The sequence below is a fragment of the Manis pentadactyla genome, chromosome 10 (assembly GCF_030020395.1).
Source record: "Manis pentadactyla isolate mManPen7 chromosome 10, mManPen7.hap1, whole genome shotgun sequence".
Classification (NCBI taxonomy): Eukaryota; Metazoa; Chordata; class Mammalia; order Pholidota; family Manidae; genus Manis; species Manis pentadactyla.
In genome coordinates this window covers 122,140,043-122,158,563 of record NC_080028.1, presented here as the reverse complement: position 1 = coordinate 122,158,563, position 18,521 = coordinate 122,140,043, and the positions used below count along the sequence as shown (strand labels likewise).

The 18,521-nt window shown below is 42.9% G+C and overlaps 2 protein-coding genes across 2 annotated transcripts in view; one reads left to right on the top strand and one right to left on the bottom strand.

Annotated features, from left to right (window-relative positions):
- Positions 1-18,521, top strand: part of ABAT (4-aminobutyrate aminotransferase) — a 383,605-nt gene that overhangs the window by 257,225 nt on the left and 107,859 nt on the right. The window lies entirely within an intron of this gene.
- LOC118935453 (uncharacterized) overlaps positions 2,281-18,521 on the bottom strand; it is a 43,265-nt gene continuing 27,024 nt past the window's right edge. The window contains exon 4 of the mRNA XM_057487594.1: positions 2,281-2,325. The gene's annotated coding sequence lies outside the window, so the exon portion shown is untranslated. The remainder of the gene's footprint in view (positions 2,326-18,521) is intronic.

Genomic DNA, 18,521 nt, shown 5'->3' with positions numbered 1-18,521 from the left:
CACCTTCTGTGACTCAACCCCCGAATCTCAGGGCCATAACATAACAGGACTTTATCTCTGGCTCACTGTCCAGTCGGGAGCTCCCGGTTAGCAGGCCACATGGCCAGTCAGGGACCCAGGCTCAGGCCTCTGAGCTGTCCCCTCCACCCTGTCAGCAAACAGGGAAAGAGCCAGGCGGGCCAGACACTAGCATTTTTCCTGGGGCAGGTTGGCCAATGGCGACCACACTTCCCTTCACATTCCACCGACTGAAGCTGGGAATGCGGTCCAGCCGCAGAGGGAGACGCGGGTTTGCAGAGAAACCAGCTGATCCCTGCCATGCCTAGCTGACTCCCTGTCTTCCCTCCTGCTCAGGTGCCACCTCCTCCAGGCAGCTTACTGTGATCTCCACTACATATTGGTCTGTCTTGCCTCTGATTCTGTTGGGTTAATATTTAATTTAATGAATGTAACTTTAATGTGCATTCAGATCACTATGGGCCTTTGTTAAAATGCAGATGCTCATTCAGTACATCTGGGCTGGTCCCTGGGATTCTGCATTTCTAACACGTGCCCAGGTGAGGCCAGTGCCTCCGGTCCATGAGCCACACTTGGAGTAGCAGAATGAGACGCTGCTCATCTCATCCCCACAGCACCCATGCTTTCCTCCAGCAGATCATGGTGTTGAGATGGCTCATCTCCAGGGCTGTCTCCCTGGCTCCGTGGGACCAGGGGGCTGCGCTGGTTTGCTATTGGACCCCTGCAGTGCCAAGCGCAATCCTGGCCCAGAGCAGGAGTCCAGGGGGTGCCGGTGAGTGAATGATTAGCCTCTATAACTGAGGATCCCCCTCCCAGCCCTCTGGCTAAGCCACACTGGGTTGGGGGACAACTTGAAATTGCCAAATTGATCGGTGGCAAGGCTGGCCTCTTGGGGAAGAATATGGCACCAGAGCTACTAGCAATGCCCCTCCCCTGGAGAGCCGTGCTGAGCTTTGCCCTCTCCACCCCTCCAGGCCTCCACAGGTCTGGCAGCAACCTCTGCCTCGCTGTGCTGGGTTCCTAATTTATGTTCTTACAGCAGTGACTCTGGCCCTTAAAGGAGTCCCCTTCCCTCTGTGCCTGGTAGAACACCTGTGCTCAGGAGAAAGCCTCTTAGCCTCATCCTGTCCTAGGTCACTTTCCCCAGAAACAGACCCTGTGCCAAAGACTCACGGATGAGTATTTTATTCAAAAGGGCTCACAGGAGAAAATGGTACAGGTGTCCCGTGCATAGCATCACCTGCAGCATGTGATCCTGGCCTCAGATTTCCTGGGTTCAAATCCCAGCTCTACTTAGTGGGTGGCTTTGGGCAGATCCAGACTCTCCAAGCCTCGGTCAACTGAGGATCAGGTGAGGCGATGCTCTTGGTGACCATTAGCTCTAAAACAGACGGCAGTGGGCACTGTTCTCGGGTTGAGAATGGAAGGACAAGGGCTTGGAAGGCAGACTGACCTACTGTCAGCTCGGTGGTCTTGGGCCGCCCTTCACTTTTCTGGGCCTCAGTTTCTTCACCTGTAAAGTGGAGCAGGGGAGGAAGACTAGCCTACAGCCCATCTCTCTGTGGCTCCACTTCCTCATCTGTAAGATGGAATCAATCAGGATCCATTCTCTAAGATCACTGAGAAGATTCAAAGGTCACGTGTATATAACATACTTGTAGCACACCAGCTGAAGGTGCACGCGCCGTAGATGGGAAGACGTTAGACAAGGCTTCTTTGAGGCAGTGATACTTGCATTGAGGTTTGAGGAGTAAGTAGATATCAGCTGGGGATCAGGCAGTGTGAGTCCAGGGCCCACTGCTATAATACATAGGCCACAGATATTTTGCACAAGAGTGCAAAAATACTACTTTCTTATTTTTCCAAAATTCAGGTTTATCGAAACCCCAGTCCTTTCTTGCATTCCCGCCCCTCTCTCTGCACACTTATGCTGAGGTTCTGGAGTCTTTACGGTGCCACCGGGGCCCTCTGTCACTGGCCCACACAGGTTTCGGTGGAGACACCCATCATCTTGGTTTACATTGCCTCTAAGGCTCTGGAGGTCTCTGATGCTTCTACATCCTGTTCAGGGCTCCAGAAAGCCTGGGTTCAATATTAGCCCTGCCACACAAGTCCCTTCACCTCTCCAAGCCTTTGCTTTCTCACCTGTGACATGAGGATGGACGATTCTGTGATCTCTCTTGCTGGAATGCACCACCCAGCTGAGACCCCTCCAAAGTCTTGCATTCTGCTTGGTAACTCAGTTCAAGGTGAAGCCCTTGATTCCAAGTGAATCCATTTTATTTTTTCAGCTAACACATGTATATGCTAACAGAGATGGAAGAGGATAGTGAAAAGTCTCCCTTCCTTTGCCTGTCTCTCTACCCTTAATTCTTCTTTCCAGATGCCAACATTGTTACCGCGTCCTTTCATCCTTATAATCCATGCATATCTTAGAAGCTAGTTCTATACATCTTCTCCCTTCCCACATACACACCGTTTTTCAATTTTCTTAAGGAAAATCCCAACCATAGGTCAAAGTAGAGAGAACAATATAGACCCCACTGTGTGCCCATCACTGGCCTTTACCTGCTGTCAACTGTGTCAGCTGTACCCCCACCTGCTTCTTGCTCCCACTGGCTTACTTTGAAGCAAATCCTAACCACTTTATTAGTTCATTCATAAATATCTCAGAATGGACCCCAAACATATAAGGACTCTTTTAAAAGACCACAGTCACAATATCACCATCATCTGCAATAATTTGAACATTAATTCCTCACTACAGTAAGATATCCAGTCAGTGTTCAAATTTCTAAGGGGGTTGTACTGTTTGGATCAAGATACAAGCCAGGTCCGTATGTTACAACTGGTTGATGTCTAAGTCCCTTTTGACACTGGTCCTCTCTATCTCTTTCTTTTATCCTTTTAAGACTTTGAGGATGGCTTCCCTGGTTACACACTTCTTGTTTTCTTCATTTCCCTGCACATCCGTGAAATGGGCACTTAGGATCTAATCTGAATGACAAGGCTCCTAGTAATGTGATCCGAGCTGGACTTTCTCAAAATCTGTAGATCTAGTGACTTGATCAGAATCCAATTCCATTTTTTTTTTTATCGAGACTCCTTCATTGGGTGGTGTGTATATTTCTACCAGGAGGCACACAATCTTGGGGTGCCTCTCTGGTTGGGATGTTGGGTGCCGTTAATGCTCATGACCTCCATCTATTAATTCATTGAAAGTTGCAACACAGTGACGTTCCAATGCGATGTCTTCCTGCTTTCTGTATGAGGTGGAATCTTCCCTTAGTCAACCCTTTGGCTAACCTGAAGAAAGGCAGAACATTTGCTGGTTTCTTTCCTTTTATTTACCAGTTTTCAAACTAATGAGATGGTTCATTAGTATCCTCCAAGAGGAGCCCCCTCTTTTTAACGTATGATTATGAATGTATGGCTTTAAATGTATTTGCTACATTTCAACCCATTTCAGCTTTCCTTATGGATATTCAAGTTATCCCCTTGGGCCTGTGGGAGACTCCTGACTCGGCACCTGAGACCACTGGCTATGACCCTCAGAGACTGGCGGCTGCCGTGCTCACCTTGGCCGTTTCCTGCTCCGGGCCTGAAATCAGCCATTTCTCTCATGAGCCGTCTGGCTCCACGGTCACACAAATCAAGCCATTCTGCATCTTCTTCACTTCTTGATATCTATACTCTTGGATATCATTCCACGTAATGTGCTTTTGACTTTTGAAAATAAAGCCCCAAAGGTTATTCCTACTTTATCCCTGGCTACATCTCTCCCTTGAGGAAATGAGCAGCAGGCTGAGTTCAGTTTGGATGCAGGGGACACAGGGAGAAAGCTCAGAGTACGTGAAAGTGCACAGCACATTCACTAGCTGATCAGATAAGTGATTAACCTCATCCCTCTCATTTGCTCTTTCCTCATTTCTTTCATACCTTTCAATTCAATAATTCTTAGGAGTGTTAACACAACTACTTCTTATTGGAGGGGGACAAATGCACTGAATCAAGTCGTTATGTTTTACCGCACATCACTGCAAAATTCCTTCTCGGGTCTCCTACAATTCAATGCATGCCAAGAATGCTGGCTGTTTGCAAATCTGAAGAAACAGCTTGTCCATCTCCTGCTCTGCAGAGCCTCCCAGAGCTCCATTTCCTTCCCTAACATTTGATTTTGTAGCGACAATGCAAATTGAGTCCTAGAAACTCCTGTACTCTGCATTCTCCCCCCACACCCAGCCCTCTCCCTTCTCATCTTGTCAGCTCCTGACAGGTGTTAGCAAGAATCTGAAGTTCAAAAAGGTAAGTTCATGGAACTAAATGCCAGAGAGACTTGAGTAATCTCTTTTTGCATAATTCAGTACTTAGGGTTACTTTCCAAATGCCAAAAAGCCTTTTCATCTAACTTTCTTTTTCCCATTTTTGATAGAGAAGTGGGCACTGAGAAATATCACTCTGCTGAAAGAAAAACAGGGCAAATGTTCAAATGGTGGGTGTGTTTGGATATCAGCCTCCATGTCAGGGGGCAGTAGGGAGGAGTGGGGACTGTGGTGAACCAGAACCCCACCTCTTCCCTTTCCAGAGGGGAAGCTACCACTGAATTCCAGCTGCTCACTGCCAGGGCATGTGTGGACAAAGTGGTGCCGTATCTTAGGGATTTTCAAGAGAAACTGCAGATGTGAAATCTGATGTTAATACATTTCTTGTGTTTTCCATAGTGCCTTGGTTTTTTTATAAAGCATTTTGCTGGCCAAACAGAAACACATTTCTTGGCTAAATTCTAATTTCAGGCCACCAGTTTGTAATCCTCTTTCCTTAATTTCCTGAGCAGTGTCTCTAGGCTTTGAGCAATAGCCACCGTACTTTTCTCTCCTCAAGATATGCTGAGGGCCCCAGTCCCTCTGCCACTCTCCTGGGGTCTCTATCAGCCTGTGATGTCTGTGCATGGGTGTGTATTATGTTTTTTTACACACATTAACAAACACCTATATGAAGCCTTTATATACATTCTTAAATTTAATCTTCACAGAACTATGAGGTGGGCACACATATTAGTTATTTACTGCTGTGTAACACATAACTGCAAAATTTAGTGGCTCAAAACAATGGTTATTAATTATCTCACAGTTTTGGTAGGTCAGGGACCTGGGAGCAGCTTAGCTGGATCGATCTGGTGCCGGGTCTCTTGTGAAGCTGGAGTCAAGATGTTGGCTGCAGCTGTGCTCATCCAAAGGCTTGTCTTGGGCTGGGGCATCTTTGTCCCATGTGAGGTGGCTCTTTCACATGCCTGGGAAGGTACTATGGCTCTTGGCAGGAGGCAGCAGTTCTTCACCACATGGACCTCCCCATAGGGCTGCTTGAGCATCCTTACCACATGGCGGCTGGAGCACATGATCCAAAAGACAGCAAGGCAAAAGCTGCAACATGTTTATGACCCAGCCTCAGAAGTTACACACCGTCATTTCCTCAGTGTCCTGTTAGTCACACAGGTCAGCCCATTTCATTGTGGGAGGGGACCATGTGAAGGTGTGGATATCAGGCAGTGAGACCCATTGGGAGCCATCCTGGAGGCTGGATGAGTTCCATTTCCAGTGAAGTAACAGGTTCTGACAACGTGCCAGATGTTAGCAAGATCCAAACCTCAGATGTTTGGCCAAATATATTGCCAACTAGCTTTCAAAGTCACAGTCAGTACCATGGGGATAATTATAGATGAATGCACTCATTTAATTAGCATTTACTAGACTCCTGTTTTGTGCCAGGTTCTATGTTGGCTGCTGGTTTAAAGTTCTGGAAATGGATGAATGGGAAGAGGGTAAAATTTGGACCTCACCAGTTAGGTAGTTTGTCTACCTTCCTACCCATCTACCTATTTACCTCCCTATTGGCCTGCTTAATTTTTCCTTTTTTCTTTTTATGGTAGAATCATTTTTTTCTTTCTGTTTTTACTGAGATTAAAGTCACATGACATAAATGCAACCACTTCAAAGTGAACAATTCAGTGGCATTTAGTGAATTTGCAGTGTGGTGCAACCACCATCTCCATCTAGTTCCAAAACATTTTTATCACCCCAAAAGAAAACCCTCTACCCATTAAGTAGTTTCTTCCCATTCACACTCTTCCCAGCCCCTGATAACTACCAATCTGCTAACTCTGTGGACATACTGAAAAATTCAAATAAATGGAATCATACCATGTGTGACCTTTCATGTCTGGCTCCTTTCCCTTAGCATGTTTTCGAGGTTCATTTAATTTATGCCATGCATTAGTGTCTCATTCTTTATCATGGCTCAAAATATTCCATTGCAGGCATACCATAATTTGCTTATCCGTTCATTCATTGAAGCACATTTGGGTCGTTTCTACCTGTTGGCTATTATGAATAATGCTACTATGAACATTCATGTATAAGCATTTGTTTGAAAACCTGTTTTCAATATTTTGGGTACATACCTAAGAGTGGAATTGCTGGGTCATATGGTAATTTTATGTTTAACTTTTGGAGGAATTGTCAAATTGTTTTCCACGGCAGCTGTACTATTTTGCATTCCTACTAGCAATGTTTGAGGGTTCTGATTTTTCTACATTCTCACCCACACTTGCTATTTTCCATTTTTAAAATTATCACCTTTCTTGGGGGTGTGAAGTGGTATCTCACTGTGGTTTTTGATTTGCATGTCCCTAAAAGTTAATGATGTAGAGCATCTTTCCATGTTCTTTGTTGGCCATTTTTGTATCTTTTTTGGACAAATGTCTTTTCAAGCCCTTTTCCCATTGTTTTGTTGTTGTTGTTGAGTCGTAAGAATTCTCTATACATTCTGGATACTAGACTCTTGTCAGATAGATGATCTGCAAATATTTTCTTCAGTTCTGTGGGTTGTCTTTTCACTTTCTTGTGAAATATTCTGTGATGTGCAGAAGTTTTCAATTTTGATGAAGTCCAATTTATCTATTTTTTCTTTTGTTGCTTGTGCTTTTTGTTGTCATGTCTAAGAAACCATCAACTGATCCAAGTTTACAAAAATTTATGCCTATGTTTTCTTCTATGAGTTTTATGGTTTTAGCTCTTACATGCAGGTCATTGATTCATTTTGAATTAATTTTTTTGTGTGTATGCAGTACGGATGCAACTTCATTCTTTTGCATGTAGATATCCAGTTGTCCCAATGATGGGACAACTACTTATCAACTGGTGGTTCCTCTCCTGTGTTACAGTGTCTGTGTGAACCTGTTAGATATAAAGTCTTTATTAGACTTGGGGTTGATTCCAGTAACTTCTCTGTGTGCCTTTGCCCCTGCTTGGATTGCTTTCCTTCCTCTTAACTCCTCTATCCCAGCCTTAGCTCAGAAGCCAGCACATGAACTCTTTTGGCTGGCCACAGAGGCAGGAATTTTCAGGTCTTAGGGATGGCTTCACTAGGTGTGGGAAGCAGGAATGTGGAGCAACGACAAAGCGATGTCTGGGCCGCAGGAACCTAAATGACCTCCTGGCTTCTCTTCTCGCAGAATCTCTCTGGCCTCCCAAGCTTCTGGTCAGGTGCCCTCTGGTGGTGAAGGGGACTTTGGAATCTCTCAAGCGGCTCTCTTTCCAGAGCCTGGAGTGGAGCAGAGACAGAATTCAAAGACCCATGCGAACCTTACGTGCCCCCAGAGCTGAGAATCCTGCCCTTGAAATACAGCATTTCCACAGGAGGCTCTAGTCCTGGAAGAATATGTCTCCATCTTTGATCTGGGGGGAAAATGTCCTCTATCTTCTTCTTCTCAATGTTATTTATTGAAATATTGTCTGTGTATAAGTGTACATATTTATTATAAAAGTAACATCATACATCATTTGAAAAATATAAATTGTAAGAAGCTAGTATATTCCACCTATTTGACTGGTGAGGATGAAAACGTTTGACAGCCACAATGCAAGGGTAGAAGAATTACAGGGAATGGGGCATTTTCATTTCATGTTGAGAAAAGAGAGTGTCATTTGGCACAGTATTTTTGTAAGGCAAACTGACAATATTTGCCGAAAGTCAAAACAAGTCTCTTCTGTGACTCAGTTAGTTCATTTCTCTCAAATGACCCTGGTCCAACAGTTGTCTCAATGGGCCTGAGGAAGGGTCATATAAAAATTTGGAAATAATGTACAAATCCATAAGTAGAGGACTTGCTAAATAAATCATGAGACATTCATACCATGGCTGGATTGCCATGCTGCCTTTACAAAGAATGAGGCAGAAAATGTCCCCAAATTGAACCATCTCCAAGATAGATTAGGTTAGAATAGCATGTGCATAACCATGTGATCAAACTTCTTTGCTATTTTTTTATATATATATATATTTTAGTTTGGCATCATTAATCTACAATTACATGAAGAACATTATGTTTACTAGGCTCCCCCCTTCACCAAGTCCCCCCCACATACCCCATTACAGTCACTGTCCATCAGCGTAGTAAGATGCTGTAGAATCACTACTTGTCTTCTCTGTGTTGTACAGCCCTCCCCGTGCCCCCCACGCACTATACATGCTAATCGTAATGCCCCCTTTCTTTTTCCCCACCCTTATCCCTCCCTTCCCACCCATCCTCCCCAGTCCCTTTCCCTTTGGTAACTATTAGTCCATTCTTGGGTTCTGTGATTCTGCTGCTGTTTTGTTCCTTCAGTTTTCCTTTGTTCTTACACTCCACATATGAGTGAAATCATTTGATACTTGCCTTTCTCCGCCTGGCTTATTTCACTGAGCATAATACCCTCTAGCTCCATCCATGTTGTTGCGAATGGTAGGATCTGTTTTTTTCTTATGGCTGAGTAATATTCCATTGTGTATATGTACCACATCTTCTTTATCCATTCATCTACTGATGGACACTTAGGTTGCTTCCATATCTTGGCTATTGTAAATAGTGCTATGATAAACATAGGAGTTCATCTGTCTTTTTCAAACTGGAGTGCTGCATTCTTAGGGTAAATTCCTAAAAGTGGAATTCCTGGTTCAAATGGTATTTCTATTTTGAGCATTCTGAGGAACCTCCATACTGCTTTCCACAATGGTTGAACTAATTTACATTCCCACCAGCAGTGTAGGAGGGTTCCCCTTTCTCCACAACCTCGCCAACATTTGTTGTTGTTTGTCTTTTTGATGATGGCGATCTTTACTGGTGTGAGGTGGTACCAGATTGTGGTTTTAATTTGCATTTCTCTGATGATTAGCAATGTGGAGCATCTTTTCATGTGCCTGTTGGCCATCTGGATTTCTTCTTTAGAGAACTGTCTATTCAGCTCCTCTGCCCATTTTTTAATTGGATTATTTGTTTTTTGTTTGTTGAGGCGTGTGAGCTCTTTATATATTTTGGATGTCAATCCTTTATCGGATCTATCATTTATGAATATGTTCTCCCATACTGTACCTTTTTGTTCTATTGATAGTGTCCTTTGCTGTACAGAAGCTTTTTGGCTTGATATAGTCCCACTTGTTCATTTTTGCCTTTGTTTCCCTTGCCCAGGGAGATATGTTCATGAAGAAGTCACTCATGTTTATGTCCATGAGATTTTTGCCTATGTTTTTTTCTAAGAGTTTTATGGTTTCATGAATTACATTCAGGTCTTTGATCCATTTTGAATTTACTTTTGTGTATGGGGTTAGACAATGGTCCAGTTTCATTCTCCTACATGTAGCTGTCCACTTTTGCCAGCACCATCTGTTGAAGAGACTGTCATTTTGCCATTGTATGTCCATGGCTCCTTTATCAAATATTAATTGACCATATATGTCTGAGTTAATGTCTGGATTCTCTAGTCTGTTCCACTGGTCTGTGGCTCTGTTCTTGTGCCAGTACCAAATTGTCTTGATTACTGTGGCTTTGTAGTAGAGCTTGAAGTTGGGGAGCGAGATCCCCCCACTTTATTCTTCCTTCTCAGGATTGCTTTGGCTATTCGGGGTCTTTGGCAGTTCCATATGAATTTTTGAACTATTTGTTTCAGTTCATTGAAGAATGCTGTTGGTAATTTGATAGGGATTGCATCGAATCTGTATATTGCTTTGGGCAGGATGGCCATTTTGACGATATTAATTCTTCCTAGCCATGAGCATGGGATGAGTTTCCATCTGTTAGCGACCTCTTTAATTTCTCTCAAGAGTGTCTTGCAGTTTTCAGGGTATAGGTCTTTCACTTCCTTGGTTAAGTTTATTCCTAGGTATTTTATTCTTTTTGATGCTATTGTGAATGGAATTGTTTTCCTGATTTCTCTTTCTATTGGTTCATTGTTAGTGTATAGGAAAGTTACAGATTTCTGTGTGTTAATTTTGTATCCTGCAACTTTGCTGAATTCCGATATTAGGTCTAGTAGTTTTGCAGTGGAGTCTTTAGGGTTTTTTATGTACAATATCATGTCATCTGCAAATAGTGACAGTTTGACTTCTTCTTTACCAATCTGGATTCCTTGTATTTCTTTGTTTTGTCTGATTGCCTGGCTAGGACCTCCAGTACTATGTTAAATAACAGTGAGGAGAGTGGGCATCCCTGTCTTGTTCCCTATCTCAGAGGAAAAGCTTTCAGCCTCTCGCTGTTCAGTATGATGTTGCCTGTGGGTTTATCATATGTGGCCTTTATTATGTTGAGGTACTTGCCCTCTTCTTTGCTATTTTTAAGAAGAATATTAATTTATGCTTGTATGTTTATATTGGTAGAGGCAGCACACATTTCTAGAAGGATGCACTAGTCACTGACCGTCTTGGAGGCTGGCTACTACACCCCCCATTTGTGCTCCCACTGCTCATGTGCTTCCCTGTGTTTTAGCAACTACCACACCGAGAACTTCTCAGAGAAGAGACCTTTGTGTCCCCAGCACCCAGAACCTAGGATCTGACACATAGTGGGTGCACCACAAATGGTCCCTGGACTCCAATGATGACATCTGCCTTGCAATCATCCAAGCTTGACAGTTAACCCACATTTGACATCCCCCCACCCCCCGTCCCTTTTTCTGTATTCCCTCATCAGCTGTCAGGTCTGATCAAGGTGCACCTGCACTTCCCATACATGCATCTCCTCTTCTCCAGTCCCTGGGTCACCGCTCCAGGTGGGGCTGTTATTCCATTTAATTGGAGAGAGTGTTACAATCTCCTGATGGACTGCCACATTCTCTCTCTCTTTCCCACCAAGCCAACCTCAACACTGTAGCCAGAGAGGTCTTTTTACAGCACATATCTAATCATGTCACTCCCTTACCTTTACATCTTCAACAAGAATCCAGGGCTAGGGCAGGGAAAGCATGGCTGAGCCCAGAGTACCTTATGATGCCAGAAAGTAAGGCCGTGCTCAGGAAGGGATGAGGACATGTTGAAAGAGCACAGGCACCAACCCAAGAGGGCTCCCAGTGGCCAAAACTGTAGCAATTTGGGCAACAAGGAGAGTCCTGGCTTATAATCCATAGTACAGAATAAATATCCAGGAATTCATACTGATATAAAAAAACAACGCTCTTCCTTACAGAAGAATTCAAATTTAGAAAAGGAGAAGGAATGAGGGAAGGAGAAATCATTGCTACAGGTAAGATTCACTGATGGATGTTAAAATTAATGGGCAAACGTTTGAGGACAAACAGGACAATCTCTAAGTGTCTCCTCCAGGTATCACTACTAATTGCAAAGGGAAAGATGGTAATGTCACAACGGAGAAACCCGGCAGATGCCACCTTAACACAACAATCAGGGTTCACATCATCAGTAAAAGGTATATTGACATCATGTGCCCAAGATACAATGCATTGAGCAGCCCAGAGCATTACTTCTGTGCTGTTGATGCCAAAAAAATGCATAACCTCAATCTAATCATGAGGCTGAGAAATACCACACAAAGTACCCGACCAACCCCTCTTCCAAAGTGCCAAGGAACGTGACACAAGGGCAGACTGAGCAGCTGTCACCACCAACAAGATGCTAAGGAGATGGCATGACTGCATGTCAGGTGGAGTCCTGGATGGGATCCTGGGACAGAAAAAGGACATGGATGGAAAAAGTGGTGAAATCCAAACATTCTATATTTTCAAGAATCAAGGTCAATGTTAATTTCCGGTTTTGATCCCCGCTCTGTGGTCTGCAAAATGATAACCTTCGGGGAAGCAGGTGAAAGGGTATGTGGACATATTTGGGGCTATTTTTACAACGTTTCCGTACATCTAAAGTAATTTCAAAATTAAAAGTTAAGAAAATACTGATGCCTGAACCCTTTGATACCAAAAGATTCTGACTTAATTGATCTAAAGTAGGGCCTGGACACAGAGGCTGAAAAAAATCTTTCCAGTGTTGTGTTTCTCATGCGCAGTCGAGACTGAGTTTCACTTTACTGAATCATTGTCAAAATGATTTCCCAAATTATTGTTAGGATTCCTTTTTAAAAAGATATAGCAGAGAGATATGTCATAACATCTACATAATTTGGTTTCTAGTTCGAGGTCTTCTGATAAAGAAACTTTGATGGAACAGGGCTCAGGAACTTTAGTGACATAAAATGTGGAAAAAGGACCTCTAACCCTTTCAAAAATAGATCAGAAATAGATCTGACCAACCTCGTTGTCAAAATGAAATTACCAGACATATATGGTCAATTAATATTTGATAAAGGAGCCATGGACATACAATGGCGAAATGACAGTCTCTTCAACAGGTGGTGCTGGCAAAACTGGACAGCTACATGTAGGAGAATGAAACTGGACCATTGTCTAACCCCATATACAAAAGTAAACTCAAAATGGATCAAAGACCTGAATGTAAGCCATGAAACCATTAAACTCTTGGAAGAAAACATAGGCGAAAACCTCTTAGACATAAACATGAGTGACCTCTTCTTGAACATATCTCCCCGGGCAAGGAAAACAACAGCAAAAATGAGTAAGTGGGACTATATTAAGCTGAAAAGCTTCTGTACAGCAAAAGACACCATCAATAGAACAAGAAGGATCCCTACAGTATGGGAGAATATATTTGAAAATGACACATCCGATAAAGGCTTGACGTCCAGAATATATAACGAGCTCTCACGCCTCAACAAACAAAAAACAAATAACCCAATTAAAAAATGGGCAGAGGAACTGAACAGACAGTTCTCCAAAAAAGAAATACAGATGGCCAACAGACACATGAAAAGATGCTCCACATCACTAATTATCAGAGAAATGCAAATTAAAACTACAATGAGGTATCACCTCACACCAGTAAGGATGGCTGCCATCCAAAAGACAAACAACAACAAATGTTGGCGAGGCTGTGGAGAAAGGGGAACCCTCCTACACTGCTGGTGGGAATGTAAGTTAGTTCAACCATTGTGGAAAGCAGTATGGAGGTACATCAAAATGCTCAAAACAGACTTACCATTTGACCCAGGAATTGCACTCCTAGGAATTTACCCTAAGAATGCAGCAATCAAGTTTGAGAAAGACAGATGCACCCCTATGTTTATTGCAGCACTATTTACAATAGCCAAGAATTGGAAGCAACCTAAATGTCCATCAATAGATGAATGGATAAAGAAGATGTGGTACATATACACAATGGAATACTACTCAGCTATAAGAAAAGGGCAAATCCAATCATTTGCATCAACATGGATGGAGCTGGAGGGTATTATGCTCAGTGAAACAAGCCAAGCGGAGAAAGAGAAATACCAAATGATTTCACTTATCTGTGGAATATAAGAACAAAGGAAAAACTGAAGGAACAAAACAGCAGCAGAATCACAGAACTCAAGAATGGACTAACAGGTACCAAAGGGAAAGGGACTGGGGAGGATGGGTGGGTAGGGAGGGAAAAGGGGGGGAGAAGTAGGGGGGTATTAAGATTAACATGCATGGGGGGGTAGGAGAAAAGGGAGGGCTGTACAACACAGAGAAGGCAAGTAGTGATTCTACAACATTTTGCTATGCTGATGGACAGTGACTGTAAAGGGGTTTATAGGGGAGACCTGGTATAGGAGAGAGCCTAGTAAACATAATATTCGTCAAGTAAGTGTAGATTAGTGATAGCAAAAATAAAAAAAAATAAAAAAAAAAAAAAAAAAAAAAAGGGCAGTTCCTGTGTGGTAACCTCCAACGAGTTCTACACAAGGGTATAAAGGGCATATAAAAGTGTAGGCAAAGGGTCTGTTTGTGTTTATACAGAGGATCAAAGCCTAATTGGGCTACCCCGAAAATGAACTAAGATACGATATGAAAAAGAACTTCCAACATCTGCACTCTCTGGAAGACTCATGCCAGAAGATGATCATCAAAAAACCCCAACAAAGATCCACGCACTGCTACAGCTGTAGATGCACTCATCCCACCAGTTCCTGGACTTGCCATGGGAATGAGGAAGGAGATATCTAAGCTGGCCTGTACATACAGTAAAACAACAAAATTGGACTGGATCTATACTGTTGGAACTCAACCAAGAATTTGGAGAAGTGCAAATTGTAGCGCTCCAAAGTCTTACAACTACAAACTATTTATTGTTAAAAGAACATATGGCATGTGAACAGTCCCCAGGAATGGGTTGTTTTAATTTGTCTGATTTCTCTCAGACTGTTCAAGTTCATTTGGACAATATCCACCATATCATAGATAAGTTTTCACAAATGCCTAAGGTGCCTAACTGGTTTTCTTGGTTTCACTGCAGATGGCTGGTAATTACAGATATGCTTTGGTTATGTAACTATACTCCTATTATGTTAATGTGTGTGTGCAATTTAAGTAGTAGCTTAAAACCTATACATGCTGAAGTTACTCTACAAGAAGATATATCAAAGAAATAATCAATCTTCCCATGTTTTCTTCCGCCTGCTACTTCTATAGCTTTTCTTCTTCCTTCCTAATTACAACCCTTAAATAGAATTCGTGCCTCATATCAAATTTACCGAGTATCATAATTCTTCCAAGTGGTAAAGATACCTCAAGACAAATGCTGGGCATAGAAGCCACAGGGCATAAATATGCAAAGAAGTAAAAAGCTAACTTTTTCAAACAATAAGGCTTCTCTCTCACTTACCAACTTCACATTTCCCTGTATGGCCCCGGAAGATGACTGGTTAGCCAGAGACGGGTAAGATTCCTCAAGGGAGGAACAACCTAAGACAGGCACAGTCGCAGGGGGGCCATCAGGTGAGAAATTGGGGATCAACAGAGGTGAGGCTTAGAACCTCATCCCCCCGTTCTGAGAAAAATCTTCTGCATACGTGGATGTTTTATTGCCCTGGTCTAGCTTGGATTAACACATAGTCTACAGGCACACACCTGATCATCTACATGTGCTCTCTTACAACACTAAACTATGTTTTCTACCTTTATCTTGTATCTACCTACCACTTCAGCATTTTATTAAAAATAATAATAATAAAGAGAGAAATGTGGTATCCACATATAAATCAAGTATAAAAACCAAATGAGTATTCATATTTGAACTGACTGTTTATAGTTCATAATGCATGAGCAAAACCGAAAGTTTCTGTGATGACTGCCCTTGTACTGTTCACTATGTAACTTATTCATTATGTAAGAATTTGTTCTACATGTAAAAACTTGTTTGTTATGCCTCAGAAGATTGGAGACTGACAAAAATTAGGCTTGGGGTGGAATAATGATTGTGCATTGAGCATTGACTCCCCTATACAGAATTTTATTGTCGTTAACAACCATTTGATCAATAAATGTGAGAGATGCCCTCACAAAAAAAAAAAAAAAAAAAAAAGGACAGACTTCCAATGGTAAAATAAATTAGTAACCGGGATGTAAGGTATAGCATAAGGAATATAGTCAAGATATTGTAACAGCTTGGTAGGGTGATAGCTGGAACCTAGAATTATGTATATAAATGTTCTACCACTGTGTTGTACACTTGAAACTCATGTAATGTAATACTGTGTGTCAACTACCCTTCAATAAAAAATAATTATTAAAAAAAATTAAAAAAAAAAAAAATGAAATTAAAAGGGAAGTCTCTGGTCAGTTTCTCCTTTTCCTTGTCTGTATCATCTATACAGTGATTCCCTGTGAATATTGTCAGTCTTATTGATGGCCTTCCAAATAATGCACAATTACCTCTACACCAGTAAAGAACTCAATTATTAAACACACACTGTCACACTAGAACAGGTCTGTATCCTGACTGTGGTGGTGGTGATGTGAGTGTATATATATGCATGTGATGAAATTTCATAAAACACACACACAGAGAATGTACCTGAAATGGGTGAGAGTGAGAGAGGTCTGTAGTTTGGTGGATAGCATTATGTCAGTGTTAATGTCCTGGCTTTGATAATGGGCTGTATTTGTTAATATAAAATGTTATCAACAGGGGAAGCTGGGTGAAAGGTATATGGGAAATCTCTACTATTTTTTGAAACTTCCTGTAAATCTAACAGTATTTTAAAAAAATAGAGACTATTAAAAATGGGGGGGGAAGTGAAGGTTACTTTGGGCATGGGATTTTGAATCAAACAAAACCGAGAACAAGTAGCAACCCATCGATGGCTTCCTGCTGCCGTCAGGGTTAAGTGCAATGTCCTTAGGATGGCATTCCAGGCCGTTCCCGACCTACCTGGGCTACCTACTTTTCCCAGATCATTTAAGGAAGGAGCAAAGGGAGGCTCCGTCCTGGGAACGGGTTCAGCAAAGGAAGCAAGGCTGTGTCAGAGCCTCCTGGGGAACGATCTGCAGCTCTGGGAAGGTGTCCACAGAGTAATGTGCTACCGCTGTTGATGGGGATGCTGACAAAAGGCCCTTGGTGTGATTAGCCAATTAGCCTGGAGGCCTGCCAGGAGCCACAGAGGGCAGACCGCTTTCCTGTGCAGAAGGCCTCCCTCACAGCAGACAAGCTAGCTTGCTAAGGCAGGCCTGTGGTCCTGTGGTGGTGGTGGTGGGGTGCTCACAGCAGCTTGGCATCGCTGCACTGTCAAGTGAACGCTGTGGGAGCAACACAGGAAGCTGGAGTGGTGGGCTGGGTCAGTGCCCAAAGCGGGGCCTGAAAGCCAGTCTGGGGGTGGGGGTGAGAGGCTTTGGCTGCACCCCAAGAGCCATGGTGGTGACGGAAGGGGCCTCTGAAGAATATCAGGTAAGCATTTGCTATAGATGACGCTGGCTGCAGTATGGAAAGAGGACAGCAGGGGGCGAGAGGCAGCCAGCAGAGGTCACCCCTGGGAAGCACAGCGGCAAGCCCGTGGACACCCCTGAACAGGTGCCCGCTTCTCCTGCTTGACATGCTTCCACAGATACAGATTTGGCCATGGCGCTAAGGACGATACAGCCACGCTGGGCCAGGAGACACGTGTTCACTGCTCCTCTGCTGTAATCAGTAGAAGATGAGTGAGTCTCAGCAGAGTTCCTCGCTGTGGCACGAATAGACAGCCCAACAACAGGGCAAGTCCGTTTGGGGATGTGCTGCAACTCTCAGGGCTAGCTGGATGCCCGTAATGCAGGCCATGGGCATCCATCCAAACACCAAATACACATCTAGAGTTTTTCTTGGGAGGCCTTATGTATACTTGAAGGTTGTTACCATTCATTCCTGTTCACCTTTCTGAGCTTCAGTTTTTTCATCTATAGAACAGGATCATAAGATTGTCTCCATGAAAGTGTGGTGATGAGGATTAACTGAGATAATGCATGCAAAGCGCTTAGCACAGTGCACTTGATAAATGTTAATACTATCATTATTGCGGTTACATTTTTCTTGAAGATGTAATCCACATATGTCCTTATTTTTATTATTCAACCACCATAGCTGTCTCTCCCATAAGACTGTGAGCTCCTTAAAGGTAATGTCTGTATCATAGTTATTTTTGTATCCACTAAAATCTAAATAAGTAACTACCAGGAGCAGAAGTTGGGGGGCAGAGCCATACCCCTGTCCACAGTGCTGAATCTCCAGGGCCTGGGTATTTCTCGGGATGATTCCTGCCCAACCTGTTTACATTGTGTTTGCTACAAAGATGCCCTCTGGAGTGTGCAACACTGTTGCCCTCATCTGATTTCCCAGATAGGTTAACAGAATAAGGCAGGCAACTGAAGAGTGGGCACAGCATGATCTCAACACACTGCATGCACGTTCGTTTTTGTAAAACATATATTGTGCACAAATTATCAAATGTGTTTACAGAAATAAATAGAAAGATACACCCCAAACTGTTCATGGTGTTCACATTACAATGGGGTTGGTGGCTGCAGGGGGATTGCTATTTTTAAACTTACATTCTTTGGTACTGTTTTTTGTTGGCTTTAACAATAACCGCTACATTATGTATGTCGAATTAATTTGAAAGGAATGTTTCTAAGCAGAAAACAAAGTTTATTGGGAGAAAATGCAGGTGGGCTTGGGAACTACCTTCAGTCTCCAAAGGCGAAATGATCAGGTTCATAATTAAGTATCATATGCTTATACTGGCTTCACAGTCCCAGAACGTTCAGAAGAAAATGGATTTTGAAGTTTTGTTACCTGTATATATCAAAACATCTAGAGGAAGGGACTTTAAAAACCAG